General features: G+C 47.1%; 1 long non-coding RNA gene across 1 annotated transcript; it reads left to right on the top strand.

Moving 5' to 3' along the window:
• The first annotated feature begins 3720 nt into the window (after positions 1-3720).
• On the top strand, positions 3721-16013 carry LOC140419302 (uncharacterized). The gene is made up of 3 exons (XR_011945682.1): positions 3721-3866; positions 15121-15221; positions 15959-16013. It is a non-coding gene; the product is annotated as an uncharacterized lncRNA (long non-coding RNA).
• Positions 16014-16328: the final 315 nt, after the last annotated feature.

Here is a 16328-nt window from a genome sequence, read left to right as displayed (position 1 = left end):
AAGGAAAAAGCACCGATCACAGCGGGAAGAGATTGTACCATGTGTCCTGTGTGTGGACAAGATTTCAGCCAATCATCTGGATTTTCGCAACAGAATTGCAGTCATGACAGGGAGATGCCATGGAAATGTGGGGATTGTGAGAAGGGATTCAATTACCCATGCCAGCTGGAAACGCATCGACGCAGTCACAACGGGGAGAGGCCATTCACCTGCTCCCAGTGTGGGAAGGGATTTGCTCACACATTCATTCTGCTGAGACACTAGCAAATTCACACTCAGGAGAGGCCATACACCTGCTCTGTGTGTGGGTTGGGATTCAATTGGTCAACTAACCTAGCATTACACCAGCGAGTTCACACAGTTAGGAAACAGAAACTAAACATCACATCAGCATCTAACACTCACCGAATTTATCGTAAACTGAATATCATCGGATTTTGAACTTGGAAGGAAAAAGCACCGTTCACAGTGGGGAGAAACCGTACACGTGTTCTGTGTGTGGACGATGCTTCAGTCGATCATCTGGCCTTTCGAAACATAAATGCAATCACACCGGGGAGAAACCGTGGGAATGTGGGGACTGTGGGAAGGGATTTGATTAGCCATCCCAGCCAGTAGTTCATCGGTGCACGCACACTGGGCAGATGCTTTTCACGTGCTCTGAGTATGGAAAGGGATAGACACACCAACATATTCACGCTGGGGAGAGGCTGTTCACCTTCTCCCAATGTAGGAAGGGATTTGCTCATTCCTCCAATCTGCTGAGACACCAGTGAGTTCACACTGGGAGAGACCATTTAAATGCCCAGACTGTGAAGATTGTTATAAAGATTCTGGGGATCTTAAGAGAGACCATTCAGATGCTCTCATTGTATCATAGAATTTACAGTTCAGAAAGAGGCCATTTGGCCCATCGGGTCTGCACTGGCCCTTGGAAGGTGCACCTGACTTAAGCCTATACCTCCACCCTAACCCCGTATACCAGTAACCCCACCTAAACCTTTTGGACAGTAAGGGCAATTCAAAATGGTCAAGCCAATCCACCTAACCTGCACATCTTTGGACTATGGGAGGAAACCGGAGCACCCGGAGGAAACACAAGGAAATACGGGGAGAATGTGCAGACTCTGTACAGACAGTGACTCAAGCCAGAAATCGAACCTTGGACCGTGGAGCTGTGAAGCAACAGTGCTAACCACTGTGCTACTGTGCCGCCCAATCAGCAGCTTACCACTCAAAAGTCTGTGTTCAGCCAATCGTCTCACCTCACTGTACAGCAGCGTCTTCACACAATGGAGAGGCCATTCACCTGCTCCCAGTATGGGAGGGGATTCACTCAGATTCCAACCTACTGATGCACCAGCAAGTTCACAAGTAACTTCAGTGATTGGATTGTTTTGCGAATCACAGCCTGGACTGAACCATATTCATTGGGGTCTGTTTCTCCCACAAACTCCGAAAGATGTGCTTATTAGGTGAATTGGACATTCTGAATTCTCCCTCTGTATACCCGAACAGGGGCCGGAATGTGGCGACTAGGAGATTTTCACAGTAACTTCATTGCAGTGTTATTATAAGCCAACTTGTGACAATAATAAAGATTATTATTATGATGTTCATAAACTCCAACCCTGTTGTAAGAAATTAAATTCTGAATAAAAATCAAGTCAAATCAGTTTGTGTTAATCATAGTTACTCAATGGGCGGCACATTAGCACAGAGTTAGCACTGTGGCTTCACAGCGCCAGGGATTCGGGTTTAATTCCTGGCTTGGGTCACTGTGCGGAGTCTGCACGATCTCCCCGTGCCTTTGTGGGTTTGCTCCAGGTGCTCCGGTTTCCTCCCACAAGTCCCGAAAGACGTGCTTGTTAGGTGAATTGGACATACTGAATTCTCCCTCAGTGTACCCAAACAGGCGCCAGAATGTGACAACACGGGGCTTTTCACAGTAACTTCATTGCAATGTTAATGTAAGCCTGCTTGTGACAATAATAAAGATTATCATTATTATGACTGTGGAATTAATTGGATGAATCTTCCAAAGAGCCAGCACTGGTATAATGGGCCAAATAGTTTCCATCTGTGCTGTATCGTTCCAGAGAATAATTAATATTCAACAGGAACAGTAGTAATCCATTCAGCCTTTCAAGCCTGCTCCTCCATTTAATAAAAAAATGACTGATCCAACACTAAGTCAATTTTCCTGCCTTCTCTCCTTAACCCTGATTTCCCTTAATTATTAAAAACCTATTGCTCTCAGTCCTGAAAATGTTCAAGGACATCCACCCAATATTTACCTTGTCTAACCCTCTAAAACTCTTATATGTTTTAGTCATATCATTTCTCATACTTCTGCACTCCTAGGAGTACAGACTCAACTTGTTTAATCTTTCCTCATATGGAAACGTCTCCATACCCGGGATCATTGGTGTAAATCTCCTCTATACTGCCTTCAATGATATATCTTTCCTTAAATGAGGGGTCCAAATCGCCCTTGAATAAGCACCCGCATCACATTTGCCTTCCCTATTTCCTTCTGCTCCTGTCTGCTCTCTTTCTGAGCTTCAAGAACCCCAAGTCCCTTTGGGCTACAGCTTTCTGCAGTCTCACCATTTAAACAAGAATCCGCCTTCTCATTCATTCTTCCAAAATGAACAACTCACATTTTCCCTCATTGAATTGCAGTTCAGCATCAGTAAATAGAGAAGGAGAGGAACCAGTGACTGTGGGATTGACGCAGACAGACTTAGCACCCTGAGAGGAGTCAGGGAAAAGTTGGAAAAAGTTTTTTAAAACTAATCATGTACCGACAAGAAAATAAAGGTCTTTTAGGAATGGAATACAACAGCGCAGATATTCATAAGACTGTTGGTGTTGTATTTATTAATTCCTTTGAATTGCGTAACTAAATTTGTTTCCTTCTGTTTGGATACTTCAATGGCGCTGCTGTTACCCAACATTCCCTGCGGGGGTGAATGTGCCCTATTCACTGAGAGAGGTCAATACGCAGGCGCAGTGCTGAATTCTCCGGAACATGCGCAGTGTCACCTTGCTCAGAGGCGGGTGAGTGCGGGAGAGGTTTTTTGTTAATTGGAGAGAGCGGGCGGGGCGGAGGGAGGAATGGAGCCGGGAGGTGAGGGTGGGGAGGGAGCGGAGGCTTCATAAACACCCGGGATGGGCCCCAATCCCAAATATGATCCCGCAGGTCCGGAGTTTGTAGCTCGGAGGCTTTTTCCTGAGAATAGGCCCAGGTTTAAAAACCATCTTGTTTCAGCAGGAGCAGTGCGCATGCGGGACTATTTGTTCACGTAGTGGAGTGGGCGGGGCTTCAGGGTCCCAGTGACCAGGAGAGAGAATTTCTGACTCGTTGATCTCAATCTGCTAATGGATGGGAAATGCCTCAACGAGTAAATAACGGCTGATTAGAGGAGGGTGATTGAGGTGGCGGAATGGACGTGGAGGCTCCATAAACACCCTGTGGAGATGGCAGAACAAAATTAAGAATCTAATGTTTAATCCCGGGGGGGGGGGGGGGGGGGGGCATCTGGGAGACTGACATTTTTTTTTTGGGGGGGGGGGCAGGAGTGCGCATGCGTACTGTCAGCAGGAGGAGAAAATGTTGCGAATTACTCTTCTAGACTGACAGTAATGGATTCTGGAAACTCCTTTTACTGGAGGTTAGAAGGGGAGGATTTACACACAGCAAACTCAAATCAAGAGAAATGTTTTTCTCTTCTGAATTTTTAATCCTGGACTGACAGTGATGACTTTTTACAGGACATTAGGAAAGCAGAATTTTAAGCCGAAAAACTCACCGAAGATTCACTTCAAAACCTGAGAGTAACTCAGTTTATTAGTACCTGAATGTAAGTGTTTCTGTTTTATTTGTGGTTCAAGATTTAAACAGCTGTGTAGCTGGAAATAGGGTGGAGCAAGATTTGCAAACAAGGATGTTGCTTAACCGGGACCCAATGTAGATCAGTGAGCACAGGGGTGATGAGTGAGTGAGTGGGATTCAGTTCAGGGGGCATGGCAGCAGAAATTTGGATGAACTCAAGTTTGGCAGGTTTCCTACCCTAAACAACATCACTGAACTAGTTTGGTTTTTACAACAATACAGCAGTTTTTATGGGCTCTTTTTCCCAGTGTCGGCCCCACAAATGACCAGATTCATTCAGCTCAATTTTACAACCTGCCTTTGTCTCTTTGTAGGTTTGCACTTACACCTTTTTCTGGTTTTAATCAATTTCACAAGGTATTAGAAAGAGACAATTTGCAGTTTGGAAACTCGAATCAAATATCACAACAGGATCTGATTGAGTCGCCCAATTTATCGTAACCTGAATATCTTTGGATTTTGAATATGGAAGGAGAAAGCACCATTCGCAGTTGGGAGAAGCTGAACACATGCTCTGTGTGTGGATGAGACTTCAGCCAATTGTCTGACCTCTTGAACCACAAGTGCAGACACAACGGGGAGAAAGCATGGACATGTGGAGACTGTGGGAAGGGATTCAAATATCCAGTTGAGCTGGAAACTCATCGGCGCAGTCACACTGGGGAGAGACCGTTCACCTGCTCCACGTGTGGGAAGGGATTCAGTCTGTCTTGCAACCTGTTGGCTCACCAGCGTGTTCACTCTGATGAGAGACCTTTTAAATGCCCAGACTGCGGCAATTGGTACAAAAGTTCTGGGGAAGTGATGCGCCATCAACGTATTCACAGTGGCGAGAGACCATTCAGGTGCTCTGACTGTGGGACTGGGTTCAGGCAATTATCTGACCTCACTGTACACCAGCGAATTCACACTGGAGAGAGCCCGTTTACCTGCAACGAGTGTGGGAAGGGATTCAGTCGGTCGTCACGCCTGATGACACACCAGCGAATTCACACTGGAGAGAGACCATTCTCCTGCTCTGTTTGTGGGAAGGGATTTACTAATTCCTCAGCCCTGCTGAAACACCAGCGAGTTCACACTGGGGAAAGGCCATTCACCTGTTCTGTCTGTGGGAAGGGATTTACTGGGTCCACCGACCTGCTGGAACACCAGCGTATTCACAGCGGGGAGAGACCATTTGGCTGCTCCATGTGTGGGAAGAGATTCACTCAGTCATCAACCCTGCTGCCACACCAGCGAGTTCACACTGGGGAGAAGCCATTCACCTGCTCCATATGTCAGAAGGGATTTGCTCACTCATCCACCCTGCTGAGACACCAGCGAGCTCACAAATAACTGTTTTGATAGAATTTTGCTGTTTATCCATTTGCCCTTTAGGGTTTGTTTTGGAGTTTAAGAAAGTCCAGCCCTGTTCTAGGAATGAATATTCCGGTTAAAAGTCAAATCAGTTTTGTGCTGAGCACACAGTGTGTTAGGTCTTTTTAATATTTCCAACACAAGTTAGTTCCTTTTGAAGGTATCTCCCTCTCCCCTCTATTCCCTATCCTCCCCTCCAAAAAGACAGAGGAGCCTTGAGTTCTTTGAGGATATAATAAGCAGGGTGGATAAAGGGAACCAGTAGATGTTGTGTGTTTGGATTTCCAAAGGCTTTCAGTAATGTATCACAAAGAAGGTTACTGCATAAGATAGGAGCTCATGGTGTTGGGGGTGATATATTCGCACAGATCGAGGTCTGGATAACTAACAGCAAAGAGTGAGTTGGGATAAATGAGTAATTTTCAAATTGGCACAAACTAACTAATGGACTACCCCTGGGATCAGTGTTGTGGCCAAAACTATCTAGATCTATGTTAATGACTTAGAACCATAGCAGTTGTACAGTGCAGAAGGAGGCCATTCAGCCCTTTAAAACTGCACCAACTCTCTGAAAGAGCACCCTACCTAGGCCAATCCCCCACCCTATCCCCATAACCCGCACATCTTTGGACACTAACGGGAAATTTAGCATTGCCAATCCACCTAACCTGCACATCTTTGGATGATGGAACAAATTGTATTGGAGTTAAAATTGCTAATGGACATGGCAGTGCTTGTTGAGAGAGCAGTTAATAAAACAGAAAGTATTGTAGGCTTTATTATTAGGGGCATTGAGTACACAGTAAGGAAGTCATAGACATAGAACATACAGTGCAGAAGGAGGCCATTCGGCCCATCGAGTCTGCACCGACCCACTTAAGCCCTCACTTCCACCCTATCCCTGTAACCCAATAACCCCATCTAACAGTTTTGGACACTAAGGGCAATTTGGCCTGTCCAATCCACCTAACCTGCAAGTCTTTGGACTGTGGGAGGAAACCGGAGCACCCGGAGGAAACCCATGCAGACACAGGGAGAAAGTGCAGACTCTGCACTGACAGTGACCCAGCGGGGAATCGAACCTGGGACCGTGGCGCTGTGAAGCCACAGTGCTGACCAATGTCTTACCGTGCTGCCCTACATTTGTCAGGATCAAACTTCATCTGCCATCTCTCCGCCCAAGTCTCCAAATGATCTAAAGCCTGCTGTATCCTCTGACAGCCCTCATCGCTATCCGCAATTCCACCAACGTTTGTGTCGTCCGAAAACTTACTAACCAGACCATTACATTTTCCTCCAAATCATTTATATATACTACAAACAGCAAAGGTCCCAGCACTGATCCCCGCGGAACACCACTAGTCACAACCCTCCAAGCAGAAAAGCACCCTTCCCTGCTACCCTCTGTCTTCTATGACCTAGCCAGTTCTCTATCCATCTTGCCAGCTCACCTCTGATCCCATGTGATTTCACCTTCTGTACCAAGAGGGACCTTGTCAAATACCTTACTGAGGTCCATGTAGACAACATCCACTGACCTACCCTCATCAGTCATCTTCGTCACTTCCTCGAAAAACTTGATCAGTTAGTGAGACTCAACCTCCCGTTCACAAAACCATGCTGCCTCTCGCTAACAAGTACACTTGCTTCCAAATGGGAGTAAATCCTGTCTCGAAGAATCCTCTCCAATAATTTCTCAAGCACTGTTGTAAGGCGGCTCATCGGCCTGTAATATCCTGGATTATCCTTGCTACCCTTCTTGAACAAAGGAACAACATTAGGTATGCTCCAGTCCTCTGGGACCTCACCTGTAGCCGGTGATGATACAACTTTTTCTGTCAAGACCCCAGCAATTTCCTCCCTTGCCTCCCTCAGTATTCTGGGGCCCTTGGGAGTTATCGAGCTGGATGGTTTCAAGGCGCCCAACATCTTTTCCTTTTTGATCTCACTGTGACCCAGAATATCTACACGCCCTTCCCCAGATTCATCATCCACCCAGTCATTCTCTAGGGGCTGTTTAGCACAGGGCTAATTCGCTGGCTTTGAAAGAAGACCAAGGCAGGCCAGCAGCATGGTTCAATTCCCGTACCAGCCTCCCCGAACAGGCGCCGGAATTTGGCGACCAGGGTCTTTTCACAGTAACTTCATTTGAAGCCTACTTGTGACAATAAGCGATTTTCATTTCATTTCTTTGGTGAATACTGATGCAAAGTGCTAATTTAGTACGTCGCTCATTTCCTCTGGCTCCATTCATAGATTCCCTCCCCTGTCATTGAGTGGGTCAACCCTTTCCCTGGCTACCCTCTTGCTCTTTATATATGTTTTAAAAGCCTTGTGTTTTTCCTTAATCCTGTTTGCCAATGACTTTTCGTGACCTCTTTTAGCCCTCCTGAATCCTTGCTTAAGTTCCTGCTGAGTTTGTCCAGTGTTTGCTCTTTGTATTTGAGATTTTCAGCAACGACAGTCTTTTGCTTTTATTTTATAGCAGCCATTGGTCACTGAATCTATTCTAGATATAGAGATGGACCAATAAACATTGAATTGTATTGGGGGACGTATTGGGTGTGCAGGTTGGTCCCTTGTATTGGGGGACGTACTGGGTCTGCAGGTTGGTCCCTGGCCTCCGGGATAGATTACTGTGGGTAGGCAAAATGTCCAGTTGTAGTTATTCTTCGATCAGCCATGATATTGAATGGCAGAGCAGGCTAGAGGGGCCGAATAACCCACTTCTCCTAATTTGTATGTTGTGCTGCAATAGAATGATTACAATACAGAAGGAGGCCATTTATCCCATTGTGCCCCTGCTGGTTCTCTGCAAGAGCAAATCAGAAAGTCCGATTTCCCCAACCCTTCCCTAGTAGCCCAGCACTTCTATTCTCTTCAGGGGCTTGTCCAATTCCCTTGTGAAAGCCTTTGTTGTTTCAGTTTGAGCTGGAGTGGAGATGGTGTAGATTGTGGTTAAGCTTATCTCAGGGTCACATATTATACTGGCGTTGTGATCTGTCTGGTTCAGTTTCCAGGGAGATGGATGGTCAGTGGGAAGGGAGTGGAGTTTGTGGAAGGGATTGAAGACATTGGCTTTGATCTTCTCAATATTTACTTGAAGGAAATTTCTGCTCATTCTATTCTGGATGCCAGTCAGGTCAGGATGAATGTGACTTTGTGGGAAACTTAGAGGTGATAGTTTTCACATACACCTGTTCTGGGCGGCAGGGTGGAGCAGTGGTTAGCACTGCTGCCTCACGGCACCGAGGACCCAGGTTCAATCCCGGCCCCGGGTCACTCTCCATGTGAAGTTTGCACTTTCTCCACGTGTAAGTGTGGCTCTCACCCCCACAACAAAAAGATGTACAGGGCAGGGGGATTGGCCATGCTAAATTGCCCATTTTTGGGAAAAAAGAATTGGGTACCTAAATTTAAAAACTATTGTCCTGGTTTTTCTGGGTGGAGGTTCCGAGTTTGGGTGATTCTATCAAAGATCTGATGGAGTTGTAAGAATATAATATACTGTCCATCACCCCGCCTCACCCCCTCTCTCTTTCTGACATGAGGTTAGCATCGTCTGTAAGTCCAGACCGGGTGGCAGGTTCCCTGAAGGACATGAGTGAACCAGTTGGGTTTTTATGACAATCCAGCCGTTTTCATGGTCACTTTTTCCCAGTGCCGGCCCCATAAATGACCAGATTCATTCAGCTCAATTTCACAACCTGCCTTTGTGTTTCTGTGGGTTCTCTCTCACTCCCTATTTTAAATCAATTTCACAGGGTATCAGAAAGGGACAATTTGCAGCCAGAAAATTCAAACCAAGCATCACATCAGGATCTGATGAACTGGTTCAGTTTATCATACTCCGAATATTATCAGAGTTTGAACATAGAAGGGAAAAGCACCGTTCACAGTGGGGAGAAACCGTACACGTGTTCTGTGTGTGGACGAGGTTTCAGCCATTCTTCTGGCCTGTCAAGACACAAGCGCAGTCGCACAGGGAAGCAACCCTGTAACTGTGGGGACTGTGGGAAGTGATTTAATTACCCATCAGAGCTGGAAGCACATCAACGCACTCACACTGGGGAGAGGCCATTCACCTGCCCCGTGTGTGGGATTGGAATTACAAAGTCAAACAACCTTCTAAAACACCAGCGGACTCACACTGTGGAGAGACCTTTCAAATGCTCAGACTGTGAGAAGTCCTTTAAAAGCTCCAGTGAACTTATGTCCCATCAACGTGTTCACAGTGACAAGAGACCATTCAGGTGCTCTCACTGCGGGACTAGGTTCAGATGGTCATCTCAACTTACAGTCCACCAGCGAGTTCACACTGGGGAGAGACCATTTACCTGCTCCGAGTGTGGGAAGGGATTCATTCATTCATTCATTCCACCTGCTGACACATGAGCGAGTTCACTCTGGGGAGAAACCATTCACCTGCTCCATGTGTGGAAAGGGATTCACTACCTTATCAAACTGGCTGATACACCAGCGCACTCACACTGGGGAGAGGCCATTCACCTGCTCCATGTGTGGGAAGGGATTCATTCAGTCATCTGCCCTGCTGATACACCAGCACACTCACACTGCGTCAGGCCCATTCACCTGCTCCAAGTGTGGAAAGAGAGTCACTACCTTATCCAATCTGCGGACACATCTGCAAGTTCACACGGGGGAGAGGCCATTCACCTGCTTTGTGTGTAAGATGAGATTCACTCACTCATCCGCCCTGCTGAGACACCAGCGACTTCACGAGTAACGACAGTGATTGAACTTTGCTGTTAATCACATCCAGGACTGAACCATGTTCATTGGGGCCTGTTTCTGCTGTTGTTAATAAACTCCAGCCCAATTATTGTTGTTAATATTGTGGATAAAAGTGAAAAAAGTCAACTTTCTATTTCACACACATCATGTTGAATTTTTATTAATATCTCGAAGACAAGTTAGGTCCTTTTGAAATGTTCTCCCTCTCCCCTGTCTCCTCCATCCCCACCTCCAATAAGTGCGAGACAATCCAAACAGCTGCCTCTGCTAGTTTCCTCACTTCCACCAATTAACTCGGACAAATATCTCTCTGTGACCAACCCTTCCATCCAGCCCCCCCCCCCCCCCCCCCCCCACACACACACACACCAGTGAGTTCATACTGCAGAGAGAGGGTTTAAATGCTGAGACTGTGACAGGAGCTGTAAAACATACATTCACTGATGGTTCACCAGTGCATTCACTCCGGTTCCACTCCATCTGCTCTCAGTGCAGGAAGATGTTCAGCCGATTGTCCATCCTGCAGTAACACCAGTGAGTTCACACCGGGGAAAGGTCATTCACCTGTTCCATGTGTGGGGAGGGATTCACTGAGTAATTCAACCTATTAAAGCACTAGTAAATTCATACTGACGGAAGATCTTTTAAATATCTGGATGTGGGAAGGATGAAGTTTCTGTGGAGCTAACATGTTCACACTGACAGGAGACTGTTCAGGATCTCTCTGTGGGACTGGGTTCAGGATCTCCCTGTGGGACTGGGTACAGGATCTTACTGTGGGACTGGGTTCAGGATCTCCCTGTGGGACTGGGTTCAGGATCTCTCTGTGGGACTGGGTTCAAGATCTCTCTGTGGGACTGGATTCAGGATCTCTCTGTGGGACTGAGTTCAGGATCTCTCTGTGGGACTGGGTTCAAGATCTCTCTGTGGGACTGAGTTCAGGATCTCTCTGTGGGACTGGGTTCAGGATCTCTCACTGGGACTGGGTTCAGGATCTCTCTGTGGGACTGGGTTCATGATCTCTCTGTGGGACTGGGTTCATGATCTCTCTGTGGGACTGGGTTCAGGATCTCTCACTGTGGGACTGGGTTCAGGATCTCTCTGTGGGACTGAGTTCAGGATCTCTCTGTGGGACTGGGTTCAAGATCTCTCTGTGGGACTGGATTCAGGATCTCTCTGTGGGACTGAGTTCAGGATCTCCCTGTGGGACTGGGTTCAAGATCTCTCTGTGGGACTGAGTTCAGGATCTCTCTGTGGGACTGGGTTCAGGATCTCTCACTGGGACTGGGTTCAGGATCTCTCTGTGGGACTGGGTTCATGATCTCTCTGTGGGACTGGGTTCATGATCTCTCTGTGGGACTGGGTTCAGGATCTCTCACTGTGGGACTGGGTTCAGGATCTCTCACTGGGACTGGGTTCAGGATCTCTCTGTGGGACTGGGTTCAGGATCTCTCTGTGGGACTGGGTTCAGGATCTCTCTGTGGGACTGGGTTCAGGATCTCACTGTGGGACTGGGTTCAGGATCTCTCTGTGGGATTGGGCTCAGGATCACTCTGTGGGACTGGGTTCAGGATCTCTCACTGTGGGACTGGGTTCAGGATCTCTCTGTGGGACTGGGTTCAGGATCTCTCTGTGGGATTGGGCTCAGGATCACTCTGTGGGACTGGGTTCAGGATCTCTCACTGTAGGACTGGGTTCAGGATCTCTCTGGGACTGGGTTCAGGATCTCTCTGTGGGACTGGGTTCAGGATCTCTCTGTGGGACTGGGTTTAGATGAACTCCGTGTCCAGCAATGCACTCACTCTGGAGAGAGACCATTCACCTGTTCCATGTATGGGAAGGGATTGATTCAGTCATCCCACCTCAATAACGTCAACTTATTCACACCTATCAAAATTCTGAGCGTGAGCAGGGATTTAAAAGCAAAACATGTCTATTGACACACAACATTCACACTGGTGAGAGGCTGTTCACCTGCTCCATGTGTGGGAAGGGACTCACTGGTGTTTTAACCTATTGACACGCCAGCGAATCACAGTGATTACAAAGGTTGTATTCTCTGTTATTGTTGCTGTTACGGTGGCATGGTGTTGCAGTGGTTAGCACTGCTTCCTCACGGCGCTGCAGACCCAGGTTCGATCGTGGCCATGGGTCACTGTCGATGTGGAGTTTTCACATTCTCCCCGTGCCTGCGTAGGTCTCACCCCCACAACCCAAAGATGTGCAGGGTAGATGGATTGGCCCTGCTAAATTGCCCCTTAATTGGAAAAACTTGTTAAAAAGAAAAAAAATTGCTGCTGTTAACCGCACCCAGGAATGAACCATGGTCATTCTGAAAGTTGCTGTTTGCTTTTGCGAATGTTAATAATCCCTGAAACTCGGCTGGAATTTAATATTCCAGATAAATGTCAAATAAATCAGCTTTGTTTTAAAAATATTGTTGCAGGGTTTTATCTTTCCTACCTGAGATTTTAACATCACCTGTCTGGAGTTCAGAAAAGACAATCTGGGGGAGGATCACACGGCAGGAACAGAACTTCAGCCTGGACACAGTCCTTCAGGGTCACACTGAGAGGGACAAATGGCACATTGGTCTTTCACATCTCTCTTCACTGACAGCAAAGTCCCCATGTGGGTTAACCTGTGGCGTGTAAGAAATATGTTCCAGCCGCTCTCTTCCATGGTTCAGAGCTCCTAGACACGGAACAGGAGTCTCCTTTACACCTGTGTTCAGAGTCAGGAAAAACAATGGTGAATGCTGGAAACGCGCTGTTAAATCAGAGTTGGTGTAAAACTGGGATCTGTCCCTGACTGAGAGTGAAACGGCAGCTTTACGTTTCCAGATTAAAAATGACTATGGTAGTTATATTGTGTGGCATTTTATGGTAGGTGCTAACTCATTTAAAATAAACAGGAGGAATAAACGGGTGAGTGGGCAAATGGACGGCGGATGCAGTATAATGTGGATAAATGTGAGGTTATCCACTTTGGTAGCAAAAAACAGGGAGGCAGATTATTATCGCAATGGCTATAAATTGAGAGAGGAGAATGAGCAATGAGTGCTGGGTGCCCTCATACACCAGTCGCTGAAGGTAAGCATGCAGGTGTAGCTGACAGTAAAGAAGGCAAATTGTATGTTGCCTTCATAGCGAGAGGATTCATACCTAGGAGCAGAGATTTTTGCTGCAGTTCTACAGGACCTTGGTGAGGCCACACCTGGAATACTGTGTGCAATTTTGGTCTCCTTATCTGAGGAAGGATGTTCTTGCTCTGATGTGATTCTAAGAGGGTCTTGAGGAAAATCTTTTTTACTCAGAGGGTGGTGATGGTCTGAAATGTAGTACCTGGTCGGATGGTAGAGGCAGGTTGCCTCGCATTCTTTAAAAAGTACCTGGATGAGCACGTGGCATGTCATAACATTCAAGACTATGGGCCAAGTGCTGACAAATGGAATTAGGTAGACAGGTCAGGTGTTTTTCATGTGTTGGGGCAGACTCGATGGGCCAAAGCCCTCTGCTATATTATTCTGTGCTTCTTTGAATGGAGTGCAGCGAAAATTTACTAGACTGATTCCTGGGATGGTGGGACTGACTATGAGGAGAGATTGAGTCAGTTAGGATTGAATTTGCTCGAATTTAGAAGAATGAGGTGGGATCTCACAGAAATTTATATAATTCTAAAAGAACTAGACTAGGTAATCGCAGGAAGGATGTTCCCGATGGTGGGGTGTCAAGAACCAGAGGTCATAGTCTAAGAATACGGGGTAAACCTTTTCGGACTGAAATGAGGAGACATTTCAAAATTATTTCACCCATTGAGTGGTAAGCGTGTGGAATTCCCTACCACAGGAAGCAGTTGAGGCCAGAACATTGTATGTTTTCAAGAAGGAATTAGATATAGCTCCTGTGGCTAAAGGGATCAAAGGGTACAGGAACAAAACTACTGAGTTAGATGTTTGGCCATCATCACATTGAATGGTGGAGCAGGCTCGATGGACCGAATGAATTTCTCCTGCTCCTATTTTCTCTGTTTTGATGTGTACGATAGATAGAATGGATAGATAGTATGTGCGTGTCTGACTGGAGCTGCTGCTTCTCATCAGCAATAACACAAACCTTCCTCTCTCAATGTTATGCACAGTAGCACAGTGGTTAGCACTGTTGATTCACAGCGCCAGGGACCCAGGTTTAATTCCCGACTTGGGTCACTGTCTGTGTGAAGTCTGCACATTCTCCCAGTGTCTGCATGGGTTTCCTCCGGGTGCTCCGGTTTCCTCCCACAAGTCCCAAAAGACATGCTGTTACGTGAATTGGACATTCTGAATTCTCCCTCCGTGTACCCGAACAGGCGCCGGAGTGTGACTACTAGGGGATTTTCACAATAACTTCATTGCAGTGTTAGCCCCCTCTTCCTATTGGTCGCGACCTTCCGTCAATCAGCCGGGCATTGTGATGCAGAGCAAGCGCAGTCTGGTTACTGAAGGTGAGAGTTGGGTTGGAATCAGCAGTGATTTAAATTGAGAAATCACCCGGTAAGGAGGGGGCGGTGGAGCCGGTGCCTGGATTGGAAGGCTTCATAAACACTGAGTAGAGCCTCCGAAGCCCGAATATGAATCTCCTGGTACGCTGTTTGCACCAAGCTTTCGCGGTTCCGGTGAAAGGCCCGGATTGATGGCCGCCTTTTTGAAACTGGGCGATATACAGGAGGGCGCATGCACGAGCGCCATCTTTATTGAGGGCAACCTGAAGAAGGACGCATGCGCAGGGAGCGACCCCCGGAGATCCAGGTTGGCCCCGCCGCCAGACAGGGACATATTTTATCTCGAGTTGCAGGAATCTGCCTCAGAGACATTTATTGCACATGTGGTTCGCACTACTACCTCACAGCGCCAGGGATGCGGATTCAATTCTGGCTCGAGTGACTGTGTGGAGTTTGCACGTTCTCCTGTGTCTGCGTAGGTTTTCTCACACAGTCCAAAGATGTGCAGGTTAGGTGGATTGACTGTGCTTAGTTGCTTTTGGTGTTCAAATGTTAGGTGGGGGATAGGGCGGGGGGAGTGGGCCTCTTTCAGAAGGAAGGTTCACAGTTTAAATTTGTTCACCTAAATGTAGAGTCCAGAAGGCTGGAATGCGCCGAATCGGAAGATGCAGTGTTGTTCCTCCAGTTTGTATTGGGCACAGCTGGAGCATTGCAGCAGGCCAAAGGCAAGATGGTGAGTTAAAATGGCAACTGACAGGAAGGTTGTGGACTGAGCAAAGATCAACCAGTCAGCATTTAGTCTCCCCAGTGTATAGGAGACCACATTGGGAGCAGCACATGCAGTAGACTAAATTGAAGGAGGTGCAATGAAACGCTGCTTCAGCTGAGAGGAGAGTTTGGAAACTTGGACAGGGAGGAAGTAGTGGGGTGGGTATTGCACCTTCTGCGAATGCATTGGAGGAAATGCAGTAAGGGGTTGAGGGAGATGGAGGAGTGTACCAGGGTGTCATCTAGGTAGAGGTCCCTGCAGAATGCTGACTGGGGTGGTGAGTAGATCTGTTTCATGGTGGCATCGTGCTGGATTTGACAGAACTGGCAGATGAACCTTTGAATGCGGAGGCTGCTGGGGTGAAAAGGGAAGACAAAGGGGCAAACTTTTCACCCATAACCTTATTGAATGGCAGAGCAGTCCTGATGGAGCGAGTGGCCTACTTCTGCTCCCATTTCCTGTGATCTCCGAGTCTAGGACAGGAGGTAGTCAGCATGGATCTGTCCATCAGCTTGAATCAGCACCTTCAGGAGAATTGCGAGTGTATATATTGCAGGGGGGAAACGAGGGAGACCGTGTGGTCTGGAGATTTGCAGATTTTGAAGATTGAGGGAGGAAAGAATGTTCCACAGAAACTAGAATTGTCTGTTCTGCATTTCTATCCTGTTCTCACGAATGAATTTTGTAAATTCCTTTCACAGGATATTAGAAGTGAGGATTTGCAGACAGAAATCTCAAACCAAACATCAAGACAAGATCTGACAGTTATTCAATTCATCAGGACATGAATATCATCGGCTTTTGCATCTACGATGAGAAATGTTTGTGTGTTCTGTCTGCTTCAAAGGGTTACAAACATCAGTGTGACTGGAAAAGCCCCGAGATACACCCACACCCGAGTGAGTGTTCCAGTGAACTGACTGTGGAAACATCAGTGTGACTGGAAAAGCACCGAGATAAACCTACACCCGAGTGAGTGTTCCAGTTTACTGACTGGAAAGAGCTTCAACCACTTACACAGCCTCACAATCATCTCACAATTCACAGCGGGGAGAGACCTCACACGTGACG

The sequence above is a fragment of the Scyliorhinus torazame genome, chromosome 5, assembly GCF_047496885.1.
Source record: "Scyliorhinus torazame isolate Kashiwa2021f chromosome 5, sScyTor2.1, whole genome shotgun sequence".
Classification (NCBI taxonomy): Eukaryota; Metazoa; Chordata; class Chondrichthyes; order Carcharhiniformes; family Scyliorhinidae; genus Scyliorhinus; species Scyliorhinus torazame.
This window is presented reverse-complemented; position numbering and strand designations above follow the sequence as displayed.